Source organism: Hyperoodon ampullatus, assembly GCF_949752795.1.
Source record: "Hyperoodon ampullatus genome assembly, chromosome: 8".
Taxonomy (NCBI): Eukaryota; Metazoa; Chordata; class Mammalia; order Artiodactyla; family Ziphiidae; genus Hyperoodon; species Hyperoodon ampullatus.
In genome coordinates, this window is record NC_136921.1 from 112,188,006 (window position 1) to 112,210,990 (window position 22,985).

General features: G+C 41.6%; 1 long non-coding RNA gene across 1 annotated transcript in view; it reads left to right on the forward strand.

The window, feature by feature from the left end:
- LOC307056937 overlaps nucleotides 1-20,004 on the forward strand; it is a 52,741-nt gene extending 32,737 nt beyond the window's left edge. The window contains exons 2-4 of the long non-coding RNA XR_013811034.1: nucleotides 6,532-6,588; nucleotides 17,189-17,251; nucleotides 19,790-20,004. This is a non-coding gene — a long non-coding RNA (uncharacterized lncRNA). The remainder of the gene's footprint in view (nucleotides 1-6,531; nucleotides 6,589-17,188; nucleotides 17,252-19,789) is intronic.
- The last annotated feature ends 2,981 nt before the right edge of the window (nucleotides 20,005-22,985 follow it).

The following is a 22,985-nucleotide window of genomic DNA, read 5'->3' on the forward strand; positions in this document are numbered from 1 at the left end:
AATTCATTGTTGAGGAGCTTAAGACTTTGTGAGGAAAATTAAGGTCACAGTTAAACTAGAAAAATACATATTTTCCTTAAACAGTGCTGTAATTAAAATAAAATAATACATCTAGCACATATTATGCATCTGAAATTAGTCATTAATTTTCCTTCACCATGCCTTGCTCAGGGGGAATTTTTCAGAACTTCTCTTCAATGAAGTTTCCAAAGTTTCAGAAGATGAAACTTCTGATTATATTATTTATATTATATTTATATATATATTTATATATATATTATATTAGAGCATGATGAGTCTTTTTTCCTCCGTAAGTTCTGATCATTACATTTCAAATTTTATGACTTGGAATAATTGAATCCCAATATCTAGTATCAACATGACCCCAAAGAAAGTGACTTGACAGGAGTTAAATGTAATTATATGTTTGGGCTCTGAAGTTTTACAAATCTGGATTCAGAACCAGCTTTGCCACAGAATCACTGTCATGACCTTGGGCAGGTGAGGTCACCTCTCTAAATTAGGATCTCCACCTATAAATTGGTAAGAATAATAATAGCGCTTCATAGATTGTTGAGAACATTAAATAAGCAAGAACATGTAAAGTTAACAGCTTAGTGCTTGTTACATGATATATGTTAAATACGTGTTAGCCAGTACTATTGTTACTGAGATGTTTGTCAATATCCTTTCAGTACAAAGAACAGTGGTTCATTTGGGTGGTGGAAGTATGGGCACTGTGAGGATATTTGTGGAAATAAAGACTTTAAGGGCTTCCCTGGTGGCACAGTGGTTGAGAGTCCGCCTGCCAATGCAGGGGACACAGGTTCGTGCCCCGGTCTGGGAAGATCCCGCATGCCGCGGAGCGGCGGAGCCCGTGAGCCATGGCCACTGAGCCTGCGCATCCAGAGACTGTGCTCCGCAACGGGAGAGGCCACAACAGTGAGAGGCCCGCGTACCGCAAAAAAAAAAAAAAAAGACTTTAAGAATCTTCCTGTAATTCAGGAAAAATGATGCAGTCAGTCCTCGTGGACACTGGCAGTCATTCAGGAACTAGAGGCATCCAGTGAAGAGTTGCCAATCTGAGTCACCTTGTTGCCTTGGCAAGTTCAGGGATCCCAGAATTGCAGTGACTCAGCATCCCTCCATCTGCCCTGCCACTATTCCTATTTCTACCCACCAATTTCTCAACTCTCCTATGAATACCTTGTGATTTTAGTTTGTCTTTTCTGATAACTTAAAGCTTCAACTTATTCACAGTTTGTCGGTTCAATGTCAAATTTCTAGGAGATAGTGGTGTCTGCTTGACCGAAAATATCCCTGTTTGGACAGAGGTTCTATGCCAAACCTCCTCATAGGCCATAAACCCATAAAATTGGTTGCTTTGGGATTACATGCTCCTTCCTGGTTCCAGCCAGCTGAGGTAGGAGAACTGAGAGCTAAGGGATTAGGGAAGGGTGGGAGAGGTCACATAGTGTGGAACATGACTGTTCTCTCAGTAAGAGCCACAGGTTTTGTGGTTTCTCCAAATGGGGCCATGTGATGACTGGCTTGCCCATAACCTATACCTTGGATAACTTACATCTAATCTATTCAACATAGCAAAAAAAGAAATGTATCACTTCTTCCCCCCATTCATAGTTACTTTATTATTTTGATTGGTTTCAAACTTGGCACAAAATGGGGAAATTATTGGCTCAGAGGCTACAGGAAAAATGAAAATGTAGATGGCCAAACCCAGTCTTTCTTCCCATATTACTTTGCTTCTTGTTTTAAAATTATACCCTGTTTCTTTGCTCTCTGATCCCCATAAACTGTGACTCTAACCTTGACTGATCTAATGCTCTCTCAGTGACCTGCTTCCAGTTTACAAAACACTTGGCCCATATATATGGTTTATTTTTAGCTCCCCTAGGCTTCCTCTGAACTCCTTTTACTTCCTTAAAGTCTTAATGTTTTTTTTTTTTTTGTGGTATGCGGGCCTCTCACTGCTGTGGCCTCTCCTGTTGCGGAGCACAGGCTCCGGACGCGCAGGCTCAGCAGCCATGGCTCACGGGCCCAGCCGCTCCGCGGCATATGGGATCCTCCCAGACCGGGGCACGAACCCGTATCCCCTGCATCGGCAGGCGGACTCTCAACCACTGCGCCACCAGGGAGGCCCAAGTCTTAATGTTTTAATTCCTTTACTCTCAGGACTCACGTTACTTCCTTTTCCTAAAATAGTTCGGTACCTGCCATGATGCTTCTCATTTACTTTGTGCTTTACCTCCATGTTTTCCCTGGAAGTCTTTCCTCTCACTTTTTCCTTGCCTCTTTGTCATTGAGCTCATGAAGCTGCTAGAGTAAGTAATCTTGGTACTGTTTCCCCAACAAAGGTTTGTTTTGGCAATCGTCCACTTTTTCTTTTCTTTTCTTTTCTTTTTTTTTGGCCACACTGCATGGTAGGTGGGATCTTAGTTCCCCAACCAGGAATCACACCTGCACCCCCTGCATTGGAAGCGTGGAGCCTTAATCACTGGACCACCAGGGAAGTCCCCATTCTTATTTATTTTTTTTAAATAAATTTATTTTTTCATTTATTTATTTTTGGCTGTGTTGGGTCTTTGTTGCTGCGTGCGGGCTTTCTCTAGTTGCAGCGAGCAGGGGCTACTCTTCGTTGCGGTGCTCGGGCTTCTCATTGCAGTGGCTTCTCTTGTTGCAGAGCACGGGCTCTAAGCACGCAGGCTTCAGTAGTTGTGGCACACGGGCTCAGTAGTTGTGGCTTGCACGCTCTAGAGCTCAGGCTCAGTAGTTGTGGCACACGGACTTAGTTGCTCTGCAGCATGTGGGATCTTCTCGGACCAGGGATCAAACCCATGTCCCCTGCAGGGGCAGGCAGATTCTTAACCATGTGCCACCAGGGAGGTCCCATTATTCATTTCTTTTTATCTTCACCATTTCCTGAAATTGAAATTGATGAAAGTGAAATTCATCTTCTTGTTTTTTTTCTATTGCCCCCTTTATCTCATTCTTCTCTTACAGAATCAGTTAATTCTTCTGCATTCAAATGACAAATAATACCAAATACTGCCTGTGTTAATTTGCTAGGGCTACTATAACAAAGTACCATGACTGAGTGGCTTAAACAGCAGAAATTATTTTTCTCACAATTCTGGAGGTTGGAAGTTTGAGATCAGGATATTAGCAGGACAGGTTTCTTCTGAGACCTCTCTTTGGCTTGTAGATGGCCATCTTCTCTCTGTTTCCTCACATGGTCTTCCCTCTCTGTGTGTTTGTCCTAATTTGCTCTTCTTATGGGGACACCAGTTGTATTAGATTAGGGCTCGTAAGTAGTGAGAGAGGGACAGGAATCTGTGATTCCCAGGCACTTTCAGGTTTGGAATTCACTAGCCCTGATGATCCTGATCAACTTGAATGTTTACTAGTTGTCCCTAAAGCTGCTTAACAACAGACTTGGGGCTTTGAGGTAGGCCACTGAATGAACCAAAGAGCTGCCACTTTTATCTTTTTCCTGCATTGAGCTGTGATGTGATAAAGTTATTCTGTTTTCGTTAAAAACAGTTTAAAAGACTATTGCTTTGAAAACAGTTGAGTGGTAGTGGAAGAAAGAGGGTCAGCCTTTGAAGACATACAGGTCAGGATTCGAACCCCAGTATCACCACTTATCTCACGCAACCTTGGGTGAGTTGCTTCATCTCTCGGAGTCTTGCTTTCTTTATCAGTATATGGTGGAAAGGACACCAAGCTAGGAGGTGACTGCACATTCTTTGAGGTCATTGTTGTATTCCTGGTCCTTGGCATTTAGTTGCTCACAGAACATTTGCTGAATGAGCTAATAATTTATATGTAAACTATCTAGCATAGCACCTGCTTAATAAGAGGGAGTTAGTGTTACTATTACTGCAAGCTTTTTCTCCTTTCTTTTTTGTTTTTTCATCATGCTCAAATACCACATGTGCTTGCACTTCAAATTTCAGAAAAAGATCATTTGAAGAGGTGTAGGGATTTGGGCAGGATACAGTTGAGAGATAGCCAAAGGGGACTTTATTTTGACCTGTAACTTTTATAATTTTACAAGGAAAGTATATTCATGTATATTTGTTCTATTAGAGAAAAAATAGAAAAATTTAAAAAGTAAATAAAAATCTTCCTTTACTTCACCCATGAATGGTCTACCAGCCAGCTTAGGAGTTTTTCTTTGATTTTTCATTTATAATTCTGCACACACACACACACACATCAGACACAACTTTCCATCTAATATATTTTCCTTTCCTTTAAACAAGCTGCCTTGAACTGCCTTTTCTGATGGAGAAATATGTAGATCTCTTCTTAGTCAGCAGCTGCCTCACCCTCTGTCATCTAAACCCCTTAGTTTATCATGTTCAGAACAATTCCACTTAATTTACTTAAGGCTTTTATCTTATCTCGTGAAGGACTCTGGTTACCACATCTCTTTTTCTCCGTGGTGAACACACAGAGTGTGGTGCTGTGCACAGCCTGGGCAGAGAGTGGCCTCTTAACCCTTGGATCCCAAGTGACAGCCATCTGTCCAACATTCTCAGCCTGGCTGGCAGGACCCTCCTGCTTGGGCCTCACTTGCCTTAGTGTTCTTTTCCAGCCACGTGTAGGTAGACTTCTCAGCATCTCTAGTGTATGGTAAACTCCTTGGGTGTGGAGCTGAAGCCTTCAAACTGTTTATGTCCCTTCAGCCCAATGGTGCCTTTCTCATGAAGGAAATGTTCCTGTTGGATGACTGAAACTGGAGTTTTGATCTTATATTTAAAAAAAAAAAATTGGTTGTCACTACTTTTTATCTATAATAAATAGAAGTTGTGGCCAAGAAGCAACTACCCATTTTTGTAACAAGTAATTTCCAATTGTCTACTGTTTTTCAAGGTTTCAGCTTCCCTTAGTCACGTACTTATCCTGAGCTCTACACTGAATGTCCTGTGTTTTTCCCCATCTATTAATTGGCTAAAGACATGTTTAACTTCTGCTCCTGCAGAATATGCTGATTTTTAGAATTTATTTTCAGTGACAACCACGTCACTGGATGAGAATATTTTACTGGAGAAATTTCAGCATCTCATCTTCTCACCCAGAGTGTTGGTTTGTTTGTTTGTTGGTGGTATTGCTTAGTAAAGACCACTGGCTTTGGGAAGCCCTGGGTTTGAATCCTGGATCTGCCATTTAGTAGTATGTGGCTCTGGACTACTTATTTCACTTTTCTAAGGCTTATTTTATTTTTTTATAGTATTAAAAGAAAAAACTGGCCGTATGTAATGATTGTGAGGATTAAATGAGAGAATGATGTTACGAACATAGCTCAGTGGCCAGTCCACAGATAATGCTTAATCAACAGTATCTATGATTATGATCAAGGTGGATATTATAAACTTTATTCATTCATTTATCTATCCATTCATCCGATTATTATATCAAAGCCACTTCCCTAGTCACTATGGGAAAACAAAAATGATTGAGACATTCATTCTTCCTACTTTTACTAAATGTGTGTGTGTGTGTGTGTGTGTGCACTTTTACTATCTCTATATATTTAACTATGCAAACCGTGGTGATATAAGTTATAAGCACTGGCAGTATCCATGGGGTTTTTTTATGTTCATCACTTAACCAACAAGCCTTTATTAAATATCCTTAATACTTGATACTCTGAGGAACTCAGGAGTACTATACACTCAGTAGTCCTTACAAGAAGTTTCTATGGAGATACAGCTACATATATAACAAAGAAGGACTGTATATAATTGAGAAATTGCAGACTACAGAACAGTGGTTCTCAGCCTGCTCTCAGCCGGCACGCATCCCAGCAACTGTGATTCACAGGGACACACCCTCAGTTAACCATGGTTGTGCCAGCACCTGCTCTTCCCCCATTACTCAGCAGATTGCAAGAGTAAGTATAGTGTAAAAACAGGGATAGCTTCTGAGCTCAGTAGTTTTGTTTTGTTTTGTTTTAAGTTGATTATTAGCGAATTTCAGCGCTTTCACTATCAGATAAAAATGATTTGGCTGAGATTGAGAAACAGTCAGAAAAGGGTCATAAAGTAAAATGCCTGCAGGGAGTGAGGTGAGCTGAATCTGAAAACCTACAGGAAGCCAACATGGAAAAAAACCTCAGTGAGCGGGATCCATTTGCCTTTTAAATGGGTCTGCCCACATCGCCCGAGGGAATCAAAGGACCCGTATTGCCAGCAACTCTGGTTTCTCAAACAACCCAGACGTCTGGGATTTTATGTGAAATCTCTGGATTTTAATGTTGATTCAAACAATTTTAAAACAGTATGAGACATCAAACACATCTGCTTTATCTCAAACCTACAGACCAAACTTTTAAGTTTTATACCCTAGTCAATAAAAATATGTTGAACATGCAATTCAGAATATAATTTATAAATTATATACGTGTACTCAAAATGTATGAATTGAATGTTAATAATGCCTTCTTTCTTTTAGGAAAAAAGTATATCTAAACGGATGTTCTCACATTTGCCTTCTTCACCCTAGAGCACCACCTTGGTGTGCTGTCTGGACCCCGGGTGCTGGAGGAGTTAAAGGTCATGGGTAAGTGAAAAGACCTTCTCTCTTGCTCTCTCACCCCTGACACCCAAGATCCCAGTTCCCTTCCTCAAAGCAGCCACTATAAATAGTTGGGGGGGGGGTTTCTCCTGTATTTTTCATTGTATATTAATTTATTCAAAGGAAATGTATTAATAGCTACTATGGACCAGGCCCTGTTTTGAGTACTTGGGGTCTTCCCTCACGGGACTGTACCTGCTGTTAGGGGAGAGAGCTAATAAACAACTAAACATTCAATACACAACTAAATGTCAAATGGTGATCAGTGCTATGAAGACAATTAAGTCAGGGTGAGGTGAGAGACAAGGACAGGTAGGTGATGAAGCGGGAGAGAGAGTACAGAGACAGGGACTAGGAAAGGTCCCTCTGAGGAGCTGACATCTGAGCAGAGATCTGGGTGAGAGGCCAGCCTAGTATCTGTGAAAAGCACTCTAGGCAGAGGGACCATGAGTTGTAGTAAGAATGAGCTAGAACAGGACGAGCATGAGGTCAGAACCGGGTCACAGGAGGTTGTGGAGACCTGGTGAGGAATCCGGTTTTATTTGACCTGATGAAGAAAACTTTAAAGGTTTTGAACGGGGCGGGGAGGGTGAGAGGGATGATGTCATTTAATTTTTCTTTTAACCGGATGCCTTGGGCTGCTGTGTGGTGACTAGACCGAAGCAACGAGAAGGCTGCTGACCTAGTGTAGGCAAGAGGTGATGGCTTTCCTAGGATTAGAGCAACAGAGGGGTGAGATACGGATGGAATCAGGATTTTTTTTTTTTTTTTTTTTTTTGCCCCTCTGCCCACGGGATCTCAGTTCCCCAACGAGGGATTGAACCCCGTACCCGCTGCAGTGTGGAGTCCTAACCGCTGGACCACCAGGGAATTCCCAGAATTGGGATTTATTTTGAAGGTAAACTCAACAGAGCTTTCTGATGAATTATTCTGTGCAGATACAAGCCTATATTTATATTTGCCACTCCCTCCATTTTTAAAATGCAGATAATAGCTTAGTATACAAACTATTCTGCATTTTGCTTTTTGTCACTTGATGTTAGACAGAGATTATTGCGTATCAGTCTGGATTAAAGACACTGATCACTTTCTTCTCTGCCTTTTTTCTTTCGGTTGCGACTTGTACTTAACATGCACATCATTTTAAAGACAAATATTTCTCTGTGGCCTTTTGTGAAACAGAGCAGGTCCCCGTCCCCTCACCTATCATTTACTCCTTCCCAGAGGCACCAATTTCACCTCTTTCACCTGATTATTTTGGTATTTGCCTCCATTTTGCTGGGTAACATTTTTGCACTGCTACTTCCTGACTCTCCAGTTTTAGATAAGATCTCTTGATTTTCCATTCGGGAAGAGGAATGGAAGGGTAGGACTCAGCTCTCTTTCATCCGTCCTGCCCCACTACCTGTCCTCACGTTTTGTACTCTTTTTTCTCATAATTTGGTCAAACTGTAATTTTCATTAGTTCAATATTCAGTGTTAACTGGCTGATTTACGATTAATTAAACACTAATGACCACTAAATCTGCTGTAAATTATGGTTAGTTTTATTTGCTAACAACATTGTTATCCTCAGAGTTAATAATGGCCTATTTTTTTCCTTTGCTTAGTTATCTTTATATTTGTCATGAATTCAACACCAAAATCTTTAACAGTTGTCTAAATCTTCTCTCAACATGTTCAGACGCATCAGATACGTTTTACAAATTTCATCTTCTTAAAGAATTTTCTCCTGGAAACTTCTGCTAAGCTCTGTGGTAGATTGCTAACGGAAATGTCCAACAATTCCCTTTCTTATAGCCATGCTCCTTTGCTCTGCAACTTTAAGTACACTTTCCACTTTAATTCTGAACTTGACCATGTGATTTGCTTTGGCCAATGAAATGTTAACAAGCACGGCACAGTAGTTGGAAAAGTCCTTGTGCTTTGGGCTCTTGGAGTCCTGCTGCCATGTGAAGAGTAAGGTTTACCTGCTGGATAAGGAGAGAAATATAGCCCAGTCACCACAGTGGCTCCAACCACCACCACCACTTGTCAGACATGTGAGTGTGGCCATCTGGAACCAATCAACCCCAGCTAACCTGCCAACAGACCACAGATGCGTGAATGACCCTAGCTAGGATCAGCCAGAAGAAATGCCAGGAATGTGTGAGCTTAATGGTTTGTTTTAAGCCACTGCATTGTGGATTGATTTGTTATGCAGCACTAGGTAGCTGATACAAGCTGCAATGTGGGTTGGTTTGCTGTGGGGTATAAATACTATCCTGGGACTCTCTTGACCACTGTCCTTGGACTGTCTTTTGCTTTTTTCCTATATTGGATCTCCTGTTTCCAGTAAGCCACATCTTCCTCTTGCTTGGTTTCATCCAGTGACTTCCCAAGAAAGGGTATATGATAAGTAAATTGTTTAAGATCTTGCATGTCTAAAAATGTATTTTTAAAGAAATTTTCATATGTAAATCATAGTTTGGTTGGGTGTAGACTCTAAGTTGTTAATTTTCCTTCAGAATTTTGAAAGGCTTTCTCCATTGCTTTGTAGCTTCCAGTGCTCCTGTTCAGAAATTAAAATTCTATGTCAGATGTTGATAAGACCACCACTCAATATCTGAAATAAAAGAACAAAGCTGAATTTAGTGCTTGCTGTAGTAAAGGAGAGCTATGCTGCTCAGGCACAGTCTCTCCAAGCAAAGCAGACGGTTAAGCTTGTCTGGGGCTTTGGGGAAGCACAGAGTTCAGGGACTGGTGGACTTTCACAGGCTTCAGTGGGTTGCCATCTGCAGAATCACAGTTCCTTGGGTGTTTTTATTGGAGTGAGTCCATCCCTAATGGGCCAGTGGTCAGAAGTGAGCAACTCATGCTGATTGGTTGGTTTGCAAAAGCATGTTCATCTGGGGATGTTGCCTTCGATTGATTAAGTGAGTTTAAAACCATTTAAATGGCCATTTGTTAACATGACCATAGAACAATCGCCTTTACCACATTTGGGAGAACATTTTTATTCTCACTAATTAACTGAGTCTATGCGTATGATCTGGATTTTTTTTTTTTCCTCTTTACAGTCTTGCAGGATCTTCTCCTTGCCCTAAATGTTTGAAATTTCACAATGTTGTACCAGTGTGAATCTGTTTTCACTTGGTAAATCTTTTGGTCTGGAAATTCAGATTATTAAGTATCTCCTCCTCTCCATCTTCTCTATCTTTTCCTCTTTTTTAATGCTAATTTTCCATGATCAGTTTCCGAATTTTTTTATCTCCTATTTTCCGTCTTCTTTTCTTTTTGCTGATAAAATTCCTCCACTTTATATTTTAACCTTTCTATCAAAGATTTTTATTTCTGCTGTTGTATTTAATTTCCAAGACCTTCTTTATGTTTTTGGAACATTCCATTTATTTACTTGTTTATTCATTTATTTGGGGGTAGAATTCTGTTCTTATTTCATAGTTACAGTCACTTCTCTCTGTGATGTTTTTGACATTTATTTTATCTTTATTTCTTCAACATTACTTTTTTCTCTTTATTTCATTTTCTATCTTCCAGGTGAGCTTTCTGCAGATACCTCATACATTGTCTTTGTATTTGATTTTGACACACTTAACAGTGTGATACTAAAATACTGACTGGAAGCTCTGATGATGCGAGAGATGGGCTGGTCTGATGTGAATTTTCCTATATGGGCATCAGACTGGGCCGTTTAATGGGGAGATTTCTGATGTCAGTATTTTTCTAATGTCATGTCTTTCTTCATGGACTAGCCATATATCCCAGAGAAGACTCTTTCAGTCTCCTGCCAGGAGGGTGAAGGTCTAGCTTTCAGTGTCCTGGACTCAGAACTGAGAAAGATGGATTTGGCATGTTATGTCTCCAAAGCAAATACACATACATTCATTTATTCCCCTGTTGTTAGTACAGCTCCCTCACCTGCAACTGCACTGGTATTCTTCCATGCAGACCATCTATTTTACTTCATTATGAAAATAAACCAGCATTCTTTGCCAGTTAAGGAAAGGTCAGTTTCTGGGATGCTGCTTGGATCTGGGGAGGAGTCTAAGGATCCAATTCCTTCTAAAACAGACTTCCTAACAATGCTCCTTATTAAATCTATACCCCTTTTATTTTCACTTCCACGAAGACCTGCTGCCATTAGTTTCTAAGTCTTAGATTTTCTGTAAATCAGATTAATTCCTAGTTTTCTCTACTGCTTGACTGAATTCAACTTTCTCAGCTGTGCTTATTCTATCACTATGTATTCATCTGCTTTCCAGCTTCCAAAATGATCCCTTCTCCAGCTCTCTCCATATTTTGGGTTTAAGCCTTAAAACATCCCTTCACTGGTTGTGTTAGTGGGGTCTCAGGAAGGTGAGAAGGTATAAGTACGTGTTAAATCTCCTCTCTTCACACAGAACCTGCTTTTTATTTTCTGTTTATGTGAAGTGTGTTACTGGCTTCATAATTGAATCGAGCTTATCATTTATGTGAGATCCATCTAAAGCTGGTTTATGAAAGATGGCTTCACTTACAATAAGCTTAAAGCAATGCTCTCCTCCTTAACACTACAGACAAGAAAAAATAATGTGGCACTCACCCAGTGAAGGGGAACACATAATTATAAATCAAGATTAATATGCCTGGGAACATTCTTTACATTCATTTGTATGCCCTTGCTAAAATGCAGACTGTATAACAACCTTAATAAGAAAATTCCTAAGCCTGTGCAGACTTGTGGGAGAGGTGTGGTCATGCATAATCTCACACGAAAATCTGCCCAGGCAGTGCATACTACAGAATTCATAATTTCCATTTTCATTCTGCACAGTAGCTCAAAGCCGGAAACATACGTGTTCATGAATCTTTGCCGTGTTAATCACTTTTTCCTGTTGCACCACAAGTTTAATACAGGCTTCTCGACAACCTGTCACTGGAGTAATCTGTTTACTAATCTTATGATAAATCACACACAAGGTAAGTTAAGATTGCTCTATTAATTGCAGTCAGTTTTTCCAGAGTTCTGCTCTTCGGCAGCCTTTTGGGGATGACTGGCTTCCTTCCCTAAAACCAAGCCAGACAACAGCACACTGAAACACTGGAAAACAAAAATAAACAGAATGTACATGTAGGCAGTTGTTCAGTTATTCCATCTCCCCCTGAAATAACTCCTTATTCTCTCCTGAAACCATTATCCACTCTCTCTTCCTTAAGACAATCTTCTCTTGATTCTGCTACCTCTCGTAGGTTGCCTTGGACCTTCCAGTGGTCTTTTCACACTTCCATCCTCTTTCATCCCTAAGCAGTGTTTACTGAGATCATTCACACCCTATTTATTGAAAGATAAATTCCAAAACAACTCAAACATAATGAGCCTCAGTAGGAAATCTTGATTTCCCACCTCAAACCCAAACCTTCACTCCTTTAACCATATGCTAGTTGGTAATAATAAAAGCTTATATAGAAGAGTTATTTAGCTATGGTGCTAAGTACTCTACATATATTAACTCTTTTCACTGTCACAATAACCCTATGAAATACAATCGATTATTATACCCATTTTTATAAAGAAGAAAACTGAGGCCAGAGAATTTGTGTAATTTGCTCAAGGAAAAATCCCTGGTCAGTGGCCATCCATATATGTGAACCGTACTCCCATTCATCCAGTTACCCAAGCCAGAAACCTAGGAATCAGCATTAATTTCTCTCTTTCCTTTTTTCTCTACATTCTTACCATCTTAGGCCAGGCTACTGTCATTTCTCACCTGAACCAGTGTACCAGCCTTCCAACTATTTCCATTCATGTTCCTTATAGACTATTTTTCATATAGCCGGCACCTGAATATGATAAATCCATAAACATAATGAGAGATCTTTAACAAACTTCTTTCAAAAACTGACTTCATGTCATCAAAATAGTATGGATAAAGATGTATCTTTATTGTGTGGACAACACAACTAACGAACAAAGTCTGATGGACATTTGTGGGATACTGCCCACACACAAGATAAGAGAATACACATTCTTTTCAACAACGCTTGGAACATTTACAAAACCTGACTATGTCCTAGGCCATAAGATGAGTTTCAGTAAATACCAAGTAAGGATTATCAAATAGACTACCATCTTTTTTTTTTTTTTTTGCGGTACGCGGGCCTCTTACTGCTGTGGCCTCTCCCGTTGCGGAGCACAGGCTTCAGACACGCAGGCTCAGCGGCCATAGCTCACGGGCCCAGCCGCTCCATGGCATGTGGGATCTTCCCAGACCGGGGCACGAACCCGTGTCTCCTGCATTGGCAGGCGGACTCTCAACCACTGCGCCACCAGGGAAGCCCTAGACCAGTCTTTGATCACAATGTAATAAACTTCAAATTAGTAACAAAAAGATAATCATCTTCTCTGCACTGATTTCCCCTGTGCTCTAGGGAACTACAATTCCCAGGCTCCCTTGGGCTCTGACAATGGGAGACACTAGCAGCACTGACCTTAGATTAGGAGACAGAAAGGGGAAAGGCAGGATGTTTCCTGCTTCCTATGGATTGCCTCTCTTGGCTCCCAGCTTCTGTTGGGCAGTCCCCACTTTGGCTCTAACTCACTTCAGATGGGTCCAGCTTTAAGCTTGGGTAAAGCCACCTCCTTCTGTTGTCCTTGCAGACCTGGAAGTGGTAATGACTTTCTGCTGTTGATAATCTCTGGATTGCCTCGGTGTCCCCGGTTGGCTTCTCAATCCATGGCCACCACGAAATCAATTCTCTGTATTAAATTCCTCTCCAGTCAAATCTATATATCTATATCTATATCCATCCATCTATCTATCATGACCAATATAACCCCATATATTTAGAAATCACATCTAAATGATTCATGAGTTAATATTTAGAAATGAGCAATTACACAGGGACTTCCCTGGTGGCTCAGTGATTAAGAATATGCCTGCCAATGCAGGGGACACGGGTTCGATCCCTGGCCTGGGAAGATCCCACATGCCGCGGAGCAAGTAAGCCCGTGCGCCACAACTACTGAAACCCGTGCGCCCTAGAGCCTGCGTGCCACAACTACTGAGCCCACGCACCACAACTACTGAAGCCCGTGTGCTCTAGGGCCCACGTGCTGCAACTACTGAAGCCTGCCCACCTAGAGCCCGTGCTCCCGCAACAAGAGAAGCCACCAAAATGAGAAGCCCATGCACCACAACAAAGAGTAGCCCCCCCCTGCCGCTTGCCACAACTAGAGAAAGCCTGCGTGCAGCAACGAAGACCCAACGCAGCCAAAAATAATAAATAAAAATTTTTTTTTAAAGTGAGCAATTAAACTACATACCAACATTTTGGGATGTCGGTAAAGTATTACTTACAGGAAAATTTATATCTCAAAAAGCAAGGTCTGATGTTGACCCTTCCCCAAGTTTGGCTGACTTGTTTGTGCTATATCCACCACTCTATTTGTTTTAACACTTTTCCTTTCTTTTACCAATTCTGTATAATTCTTTGACATTGAAGCATCCATAGCTCTGTTAAAAACTTCCACTGATACTGTCCTATTGGCCTTGGAAACAATACTTTCATCATCCATGCCTGCCCCAGGCATTAACTTTATGCTGGTTTCTGTATCCTAAAATTTGTATCTCTTGCCTTGCCTTCTCTTCTGAACACCATTCCCATGTTTACAATTGTGTATTGGACACACTACACATTTTTCAGAACACCAAATTTGACATGGCTAAACCTAAATTCATCATCCTGCTGCCCAGCCTCTAGAATCTGCTGTTCTTAATCCTCTGTGACCCTGTCACCTTCCCAAGTACCCATTCTTGAAAGCTCAGACACCTACAAGGCAGAGACCACATCTCTTTCATAGTAATGGCTTTTGTTCCAAGCACAGAGCCTGACATGTAACGAGTATGCAGTCAATACATATTGAATCATCAAAAGACTCCACCCTCTCTCTAATTCCATATCCCTATTTTTGTGTGTGTGTGTGTGTGGTACGCGGGCCTCTCACTGTTGTGGCCTCTCCCGTTGCGGAGCACAGGCTCCGGACGCGCAGGCCCAGCAGCCATGGCTCACGGGCCTAGCTACTCCGCGGCATGTGGGATCTTCCCGGACCGAGGCACGAACCCATGTCCCCTGCATCAGCAGGCGGACTCTCAACCACTGCGCCACCAGGGAAGCCCCATATCCCTATTTTTTATAGCTCTGTAATGCCCTCTCAAAGCCATACTCTGCTTTCTATTTTCATGTGACTAGTCTTGACTGCTCACCTAGAGAAAGGCACCAGGATAGGCTGAAACTGTGAGAGTTAAATTATAGCTAATCTCATAATAGTGTTCAACAAACACCACCTTAAAACCAAAATGCTTCTTAGCTAGAAAAGCAGGACCTGACTGCAGGGTTCTTAATGAGGTTAACATAATTGAGAAAGAATGTGTTGACCCGATGGGGAGTTGGTATGCGGAAAAGACTGCAAAGGCTAATATACCAGCAGAGCCTAGTCAAGCTCTGGTCAGGATATCTCTCTGTCCCAGGACGCAGCTTCCTCTGGGGATGCACAAAGCCCAATTGTTTCAACTTTTTGTTGTTGTTGGGTTTAACTTCTCTAGAACCAAACCTAACCAACCCCTATATTTCTGGCAGTCCCACAGCTATTCCTTCAATTAGCCAGGCTCAGAATATAAAACTTATCTCTGACTCCCCTCTAGTCCTCACATCTATTAATACTGCATTGATGCTTTTTCATTCTTCCTCTTTTTCTTTGTCTTATTTTACTCCTCCCTCCGCTCTGCCACCCATAATTTATAAGGCACTCATTAAAACATACCCAGACTAGTCCTTCAATGAGATCTCTTTGCCTGTTTCCACCCCTCCCGAGGGTCCTGCCCACGGCACCAGAGTCCTCATCGTCTTGATGCCTTTTACTGCATAATGACTTACGACTGAGGAACAAAGATTCCCAGCATCCCTTCCTTCCTGGTTTTTCAAATAGGCACTGCCTTCCTCAGCAAACCCAGTGGTTCCCCTCTGGGCAGCATCACTGTGGGTTTCGGGCAGGTGGCTTTCTCCACCCTCTCCTGAACAGACTGTGCTCACACTGGCCCCCCTGCCTTTACACTCAGGGTGCCCAGTCACAGCCACACTTCAAAGTCCCATTTCCTCCTAAAAACCCCTGCTGATATCCCTGGTGACGCTGAATCCTTCCTGAAGCTCTGGCCTTCTTTAGGTCCAAGGACATTTAGGTGAGATGGATTTTCCATGAAGCTAATGAGGCTTACACTTGAAGGCCCCCTTCCTTTAACAGCCCCCTCCAAGACTGTATACCTAATTTTTATTTATACTTTAGTATTTTTTCCTGAAAGAAGATCTTCCAAGTTGTAAAAGCCTGAGGTCCTACATAATCTGGATCTGTCCCTGAATTTAGGGTTAATTCTATTCTTTCCTTGAAGTATTTTCTAATTGGTTAGTATACGACAAACTTGTTTTCCCAGCTTGGTATGAGCTTCTTGCTACATAATGTTGTATAGTGTATAATGTGGTAGTTAAAAGGGTCAAAAGGGTCATCAGTGGAGTCCCCCAGACCTATATCCAAAATTACCTCTGCCATTTCCTAGCTCTGCAGCATGTTTTATTTCTCAACTTGATTGCGCCTCAGTTTCTTTATCTGTTAAGTGGGAATGGTTATAGTGAGGGCTGCATTATAACTTTCTGAGGCCCAAGGCACTTTTGCCCTCATGGGATGCTTACTCCATAAAAATAAATCATAAATTATATTTTACAGCCATGTGAGTATAAAGACTAATACCCAGGGAAGATTATATTCCTTTATTTTCCCTTCTGATTCTAAAAGAAACTAAAACATTTTCATGGACCTCTAAAAGTACTGTGGACCCTAGGCATAGTACCTAGTGAGCATAATGGATAAGTTGGTCCTGACTGCAGTCTCCACACAGTAGAAGTCTGGTAAATAATAAATGAGACGATGCATGTAAAGCATTTAATAAAGTGCCTGACACACATTAGGTGCTCAATAGATGCTAGCCATTATTATTTTTGTTATTGTTACATTCCTCTTTTGTATCCTTCACAATGAATAAAAGAAAATAAAAGTTTACTAAATTAATTTACTAGAGCATATCTTACACTAAGCTATTTGTAGTGTTAAAAGATAAACTGAGACATACTAAAAATTTAAAAAGTTTATCTGAGCAAAAATCCACCGGAATCGGGCAGCACCAAACCGGAAGTGGTTAAGAAGCACTTCACACACAGGAGCTAAGGGAAAGACTTTTATAGAGAAAAGGCGGAAAGAAAGTAAGGAAACAATTTGATTGGCTATAGCTTTAAGCAGTTGCCTTGTTTGGGAAAGCCTAGTTGGCTATTTGTGATAGGTTGTCCTTAGGTTTTTGACTTATTCACCTGCATGCATTTCAGGCTTAGGTTTTGGTTTGCTTACATAGGCTACTAAGGTATTAAAGCCACATCAGTCTAATGGCCTTCGTGTTTAATTAATTTGACCGTAGCAATAGACGTTGGGAAACAGAAATATCACTTTATTATGTATCGTACTATACAATATCAATTAAAGCAGGGTATTATGTGTTTGCTTAAGTTTCCAGATTTGATGCACACCCTGTATTTACAAGAAGTGACTGCCTGCCAAGAAGGTGCTCAGGTACCTTCAACTTGAATTTCCCAGCAGAGACTCTTAAATACTAAATTCTCAGACTCCACCCAGGAGATTCTAGCTCTGTGGCTCTGGAGTGGGATCTGAAATTATGGCAGTTTTGAAGAGCAGATAGCTTTGTCGGAAATCGTCATCATAGGCAGAGCAGCAGAGGACAGTGGTGGCTGACAGGGTGGCATGTGAGGCTATAGCTAACCTCTTCCCAAACTCTATAACACCCACCTCCCAATAAAATGAAAATAGTGTGCCTGCTATGAAAATTCAGGTTCAAGTCACGTCCCCTAGGCACTCTCTGCCTGACCAGATTGCATCTTTAAGCCTCCTTAGTAAAGTAAGTCTGGAGTCACCAGCAGAAGAGATATAATCTTGATGACAAATTGAAATTATAGTGGATTAACCACAGTTCAGGCAAACAAAAATGGAGTCAGGAGGCCATTGAGGATCTGGTCTCAGGCACATCTCTGCACCGATGAGAACTTGAACTTTCTTTGAAATGTACCAGACCCAAAGACACGACCAGCTGTATTCAGAACAACACTTGCCAGCTGCAACCTTATGGTCTCAAGGTCTCCCCTTGTAATTACACAACCCTTTCAGACCCCAACCAACCCTTCCTTAACAAGCACCCTTACTTCTTGCAGCTCCAATTATAATTCTTTTTTTTTTTTTTTTTTTTTTTTTTTTGCAGTACGCGGGCCTCTCACTGCTGTGGCCACTCCCGCTGCAGAGCACAGGCTCCGGACGCGCAGGCCCAGCGGCCATGGCTCACGGGCCCAGCCGCTCCGCGGCATGTGGGATCCTCCCAGACCGGGGCACGAACCCGTATCCCCTGCATCGGCAGGCGGACTCCCAACCACTGCGCCACCAGGGAAGCCCCAATTATAATTCTTGATAAACAATTCATGTAACTAGCAGTAACCTTCAGTTTTTACCTTTATAAGCCTCCCGCATTTTGTAGTCTGGCAGAACACAATTCAAGTGCTTCTTGAATCTGTGTCTCCCAGGTTGCAGTCCTAACGAACCCCAAATTAGCACCTTTTTATTTCAATCGGGTCTCCACTTCGGAAATTTTGGTTAACAAACCCCTACTGTAGCTTTTAAGGAACTTCCAGTTTAGATGTACACACAACACTAGGATGGCACATTTTCAGGACCGATTAAGTCCTGCAAGCATTGAGCATTCATTCAAAGGAGGAAGTAACCACTGCAGGCTGAGTTGTTGGAAGAGGGCTCACACTGAAGAGTGACTTGAGCTGAATCATGGAAGAAGGTAGACCTAGAATGTGTCATGGTCGGGAAGAAAGAACACTGGACTGGGGATCAGGTGGTCTAGGAATAAACCTGGCTTTGCCATTCACTAGGTGGGTGTCTTTGACAATAAAGATATAGAAAAATACAAACCTGTCAACATCTCCTCGAAACAAAAGAAATCTGATATAAGAATATTAATATTTGCAAAAATATCATTTAATTCAAAAAGCATGATTGAGAACAAAGAAGGATACACATGATGGTAAAGGGAATCGTCCACCAGGAAGATAGAATCCTCATGAACTTGCATGTACCCCCTCCCCCCCAAAAAACACAGCCTTGAAATATGTTCATCTCCAAACTGGAAGAATTAAACACATATCTATCAGATAATGATAGGTCACGTATTTAAAACATTAATCATAACGAATCATGGATTTGAACAAAAAGAAGGAGAAACTGAAGCACAGAGCTGTGAAATAACTTGCCCAGGATCATATAGCTAGTAAGTGACAGAGCCTAGACTCAAACCCAGGAAGTCTTCTACTGCCAGCCTGCAGCTAAAGTGGCATTATGAAAATGTGTTTACATAAAAATATTCAAAATAAGTCAATTAAGCATTCAATATTCAACTCAACAAGTTAGAAAATAAAGAACAAATCCCCCAAAGAACAAACAAATAAAGTTTATCAACACCAAAAGCTGGTTCTTTGAAAAGCCTTATAAAATAGATTTCTTAAAATATTGACAAAGAAACCCACAGAGAATGAAAATATAAGAGAGAGACAGATGTGAGCAAAGAAGGGGACATAATTAGAGAAATAGCAGAGATTTTTTAAAATTGTAAATGAATAGTATAAGGAACTTTTTGCCAATAAATTGGAAGCCAAAAGAAAGTGTGGGGCTTCCCTGGTGGCGCAGTGGCTGAGAGTCTGCCTGCTAATGCAGCGGACACGGGTTCAAGCCCTGGTCTGGGAGGATCCCACATGCCGCGGAGCAACTAGGCCCGTGAGCCACAACTACTGAGCCTGCGCGTCTGGAGCCTGTGCTCCGCAACAAGAGAGGCCGCGATAGTGAGAGGCCCGCGCACCGCGATCAAGAGTGGCCCCCGCTTGCCGCAGCTAGAGAAAGCCCTCGCACAGAAACGAAGACCCAACACAGCCATAATTAATTAATTAATTAATAAACTCCTACCCCAACATCTTAAAAAAATTAAGAGAACTAGCGTTTACTGAGTACCCACCAGGAGCTAATTTTTTTTTTTTTTTTTTGCAGTACGCGGGCCTCTCACTGTTGTGGCCTCTCCCGTTGCGGAGCACAGGCTCCGGACGCGCAGGCTCAGCGGCCATGGCTCACGGGCCCAGCCGCTCCGCGGCATGTGGGATCTTCCCAGACCGGGGCACGAACCCGTGTCCCCTGCATCGGCAGGCGGACTCTCAACCACTGCGCCACCATGGAAACCCAGGAGCTAATTATTAAAAAAAATAAAAATTTTTAAAAAAGTGTATTTTTCTAGAAAACAAAAATTAACAAAATTTCCCCCCAAAATGAATGAAACAATACCCAACAAAGAAATGGAAAGTAGTCAGGGCTCTCCCAGTACTCCTCTCTCCACTTACAAAAAGAGAAGGTGCAGACACGTTTACGGTGTATTTTAACAGCCCTTTAAAGAAATGATCATCCAAAGTGTTTAGCGATTTACAAGGAGAAAGAGGAAGAGAAAGAAAGCCATGAACTTTATTTTATGAAGATATAATTACCTTGACACCAAGATGGGGCAAGGACAATACAAGAAAAGGAAATTAAAGATGAAATTTTTCTAAGTAAAATATTACCAAAGAGGCCTTTAGTCTGAGTCACAGTGGATTCTATTTGCCATGTGGAAGTAGAAAGAAGGCAGAGGGAGTCTTACCTCAGTGAAACTGCTGTGTTCTCCTCACTGACCAGTTTCCCAGATTATGAAGAGTGGGGCATCCCCTAACATGCAAAGACAATTTTTTTAAATTGGATTCTTCTGTGACCTGAAGAAATGTGTTCTTATTTCCCAGTGCCATTACCACTGATACTTTGCTATTCTTCTTGATCTTAGGTAGGGTGGAACATGCCCAAGTTACTGTTCACATTATAACCTCACCAGGATACCGTACAGCCAATACTAGATTACCTGAAGCTGCAAGAATTTTGCTGGAACCAATGACTCCAAGCTCCTTCTACAGCAAATTGGACAACAGGACTGCTTTTGGTTTGAGCTGCTTTTGTTCCTCCTCTTTGGTCACATGCCTTATTATTTCTATTTTTATAGTCAACGCTTGGCTAAGTAGCAAGTTCACAAAAGGTTCTTGCAGGCTGTCATTTGTCAAAATCTGTTTTCGTTTTAATTAATTAGTTAATTTAGTCTTCTTTATGCTGTGGATAAAAAGGCTCCCTGTATCAGAGATGGTACTTAATATGTTTTAGCTTTTCCTGCTTTTCAACAATAATCCAGTTGATAAGAGTTTTAAGAGCCATTTTATTTTATAGAATATATATAATTATATAATTTGCTATTTGCATATGGAAGACAGTATTGAATAGTCATTAGGAATAAGGGCTTTGGAGTCAGAAAAGGTGGGATTCAAGTCTTGGTTCTTATAGAAAATGGTCTGGTTTTTTTTTTGTTTTTCGCCACCCTATGCGCCATACAGGATCTTAGTTCCCCAACCAGGGTTCAAACCCGTGCCCCCCTGCATTGGGAGCACGGAGCCCTAACCACTGGACCGCCAGGGAAGTCCCCCCCAGTTGTTAATAGAGGTTCCCTCTGGCATGGGGCAGGCACTCCACTTTTACTTTACCACCCCCCTGGATTATTTTAATGAGCATGTATAACTTTTGTAACTTGAAAAGAAGAGAAGGGAAGGAAAGGAATAGGAAGAGAGCTAATTTCTGTGACCTGAGGCAAACCATTCTGCCTCTCTGTACCGCAGGTTACTCATGCATTCCATGGAGAATAGTGAAGGGTTATGATGAGGAATACAGGAGATAATGCATATAAAGCATTTTGCACTTCACTTGGCACAAATTCAACATGCAGTAACTGTTAGCTCTTACCCCTAGGCAAAGTGCTTAACTCAATATCTGGCATGTAGTAAGTGCTCCAAAAATGGTAAGTAGTCGAACAAACAAGCAAAAAATGGCAGGTATTCTTCCTTTTTTCTTCCAGTTTTACTGAGATATGATTGACATACAGTAATGTATAAGTTTAAGGTGTGCAGCATAATGATTTGACTTACATACATCATGAAATGATGACCATGGTAAATTTAGTGAGCACCCATCATCTCCTATAGATACAAAATTAAAGAATAGAAAAACATTTTTTCCTTGTGATGAGAACTCTTAGGGTTAATTCTCTTAACTTTCATATACATAACATACAGCAGTGTTAGTTGTGATTACCTCCCTAGTACTGATTTATCTTCTAACTGGAAGTTTGTACCTTTTGACTGCCTTCATCCAGTTCCCCTTTCCAGCCCCGCCCCCCACCTCTGGTAACCACAATCTGATTTCTTTTTCTATGAGTTTGTTTGTTTGTTTTTGAAGTAAAATTGACCTACAACACTATGTTAGTGCACAGCGTAGGGATTCAGTATTTCTTAAATTTCAAACTGGTCACCACAATAAGTGTAATTACCATCTGTCACATACAAAGATATTACATAATTACTGGCTATATTCCCTACACTGTGCATTTCATATCCACTCACTTATTTTGTAACTGGAGGTTTGTACCTCAATCTCCCTCACCTATTTCTCTCCTCTTCCCACCCCGACTCCAAATGGTAGGTATTCTTACTAACTGTATTTTTTTTTTTTTTTTTTTTTTTTTTGCGGTACGCGGGCCTCTCACTGTTGTGGCCTCTCCCGTTGCGGAGCACAGGCTCCGGACGCACAGGCTCAGCGGCCATGGCTCACGGGCCCAGCCACTCCGCGGCATGTGGGATCCTCCCGGACCGGGGCACGAACCCGTGTCCCCTGCATCGGCAGGCGGACTCTCAACTACTGCACCACCAGGGAAGCCCCACTAACTGTATTTTTAAATTTTATTTTGCTCATTCTTTTTTATAGCTAGAAGGTTTTTCCTTGTATTTTTCTTTGAGCTATTTTCAGTTGGTTCTTTGTTTTAAAGAAAAGATAGGGGCTTCCCTGGTGGCGCAGTGGTTGAGAGTCCGCCTGCCAATGCAGGGGACACGGGTTTGTGCCCCGGTCCGGGAAGATCCCACATGCCACGGAGCGGCTGGGCCCGTGAGCCATGGCCGCTGAGCCTGCACTTCCAGAGCCTGTGCTCCGCAACGGGAGAGGCCACAACAGTGAGAGGCCCGCGTACCGCAAAAAAAAAAAAAAGAAAGAAAGAAAGAAAGAAAAGATAGGCCCAAATTGAAGGACAGTCTTCGAAGTAACTGGCCTAGACTCTTCAAAAGTGTTAATGTCATGA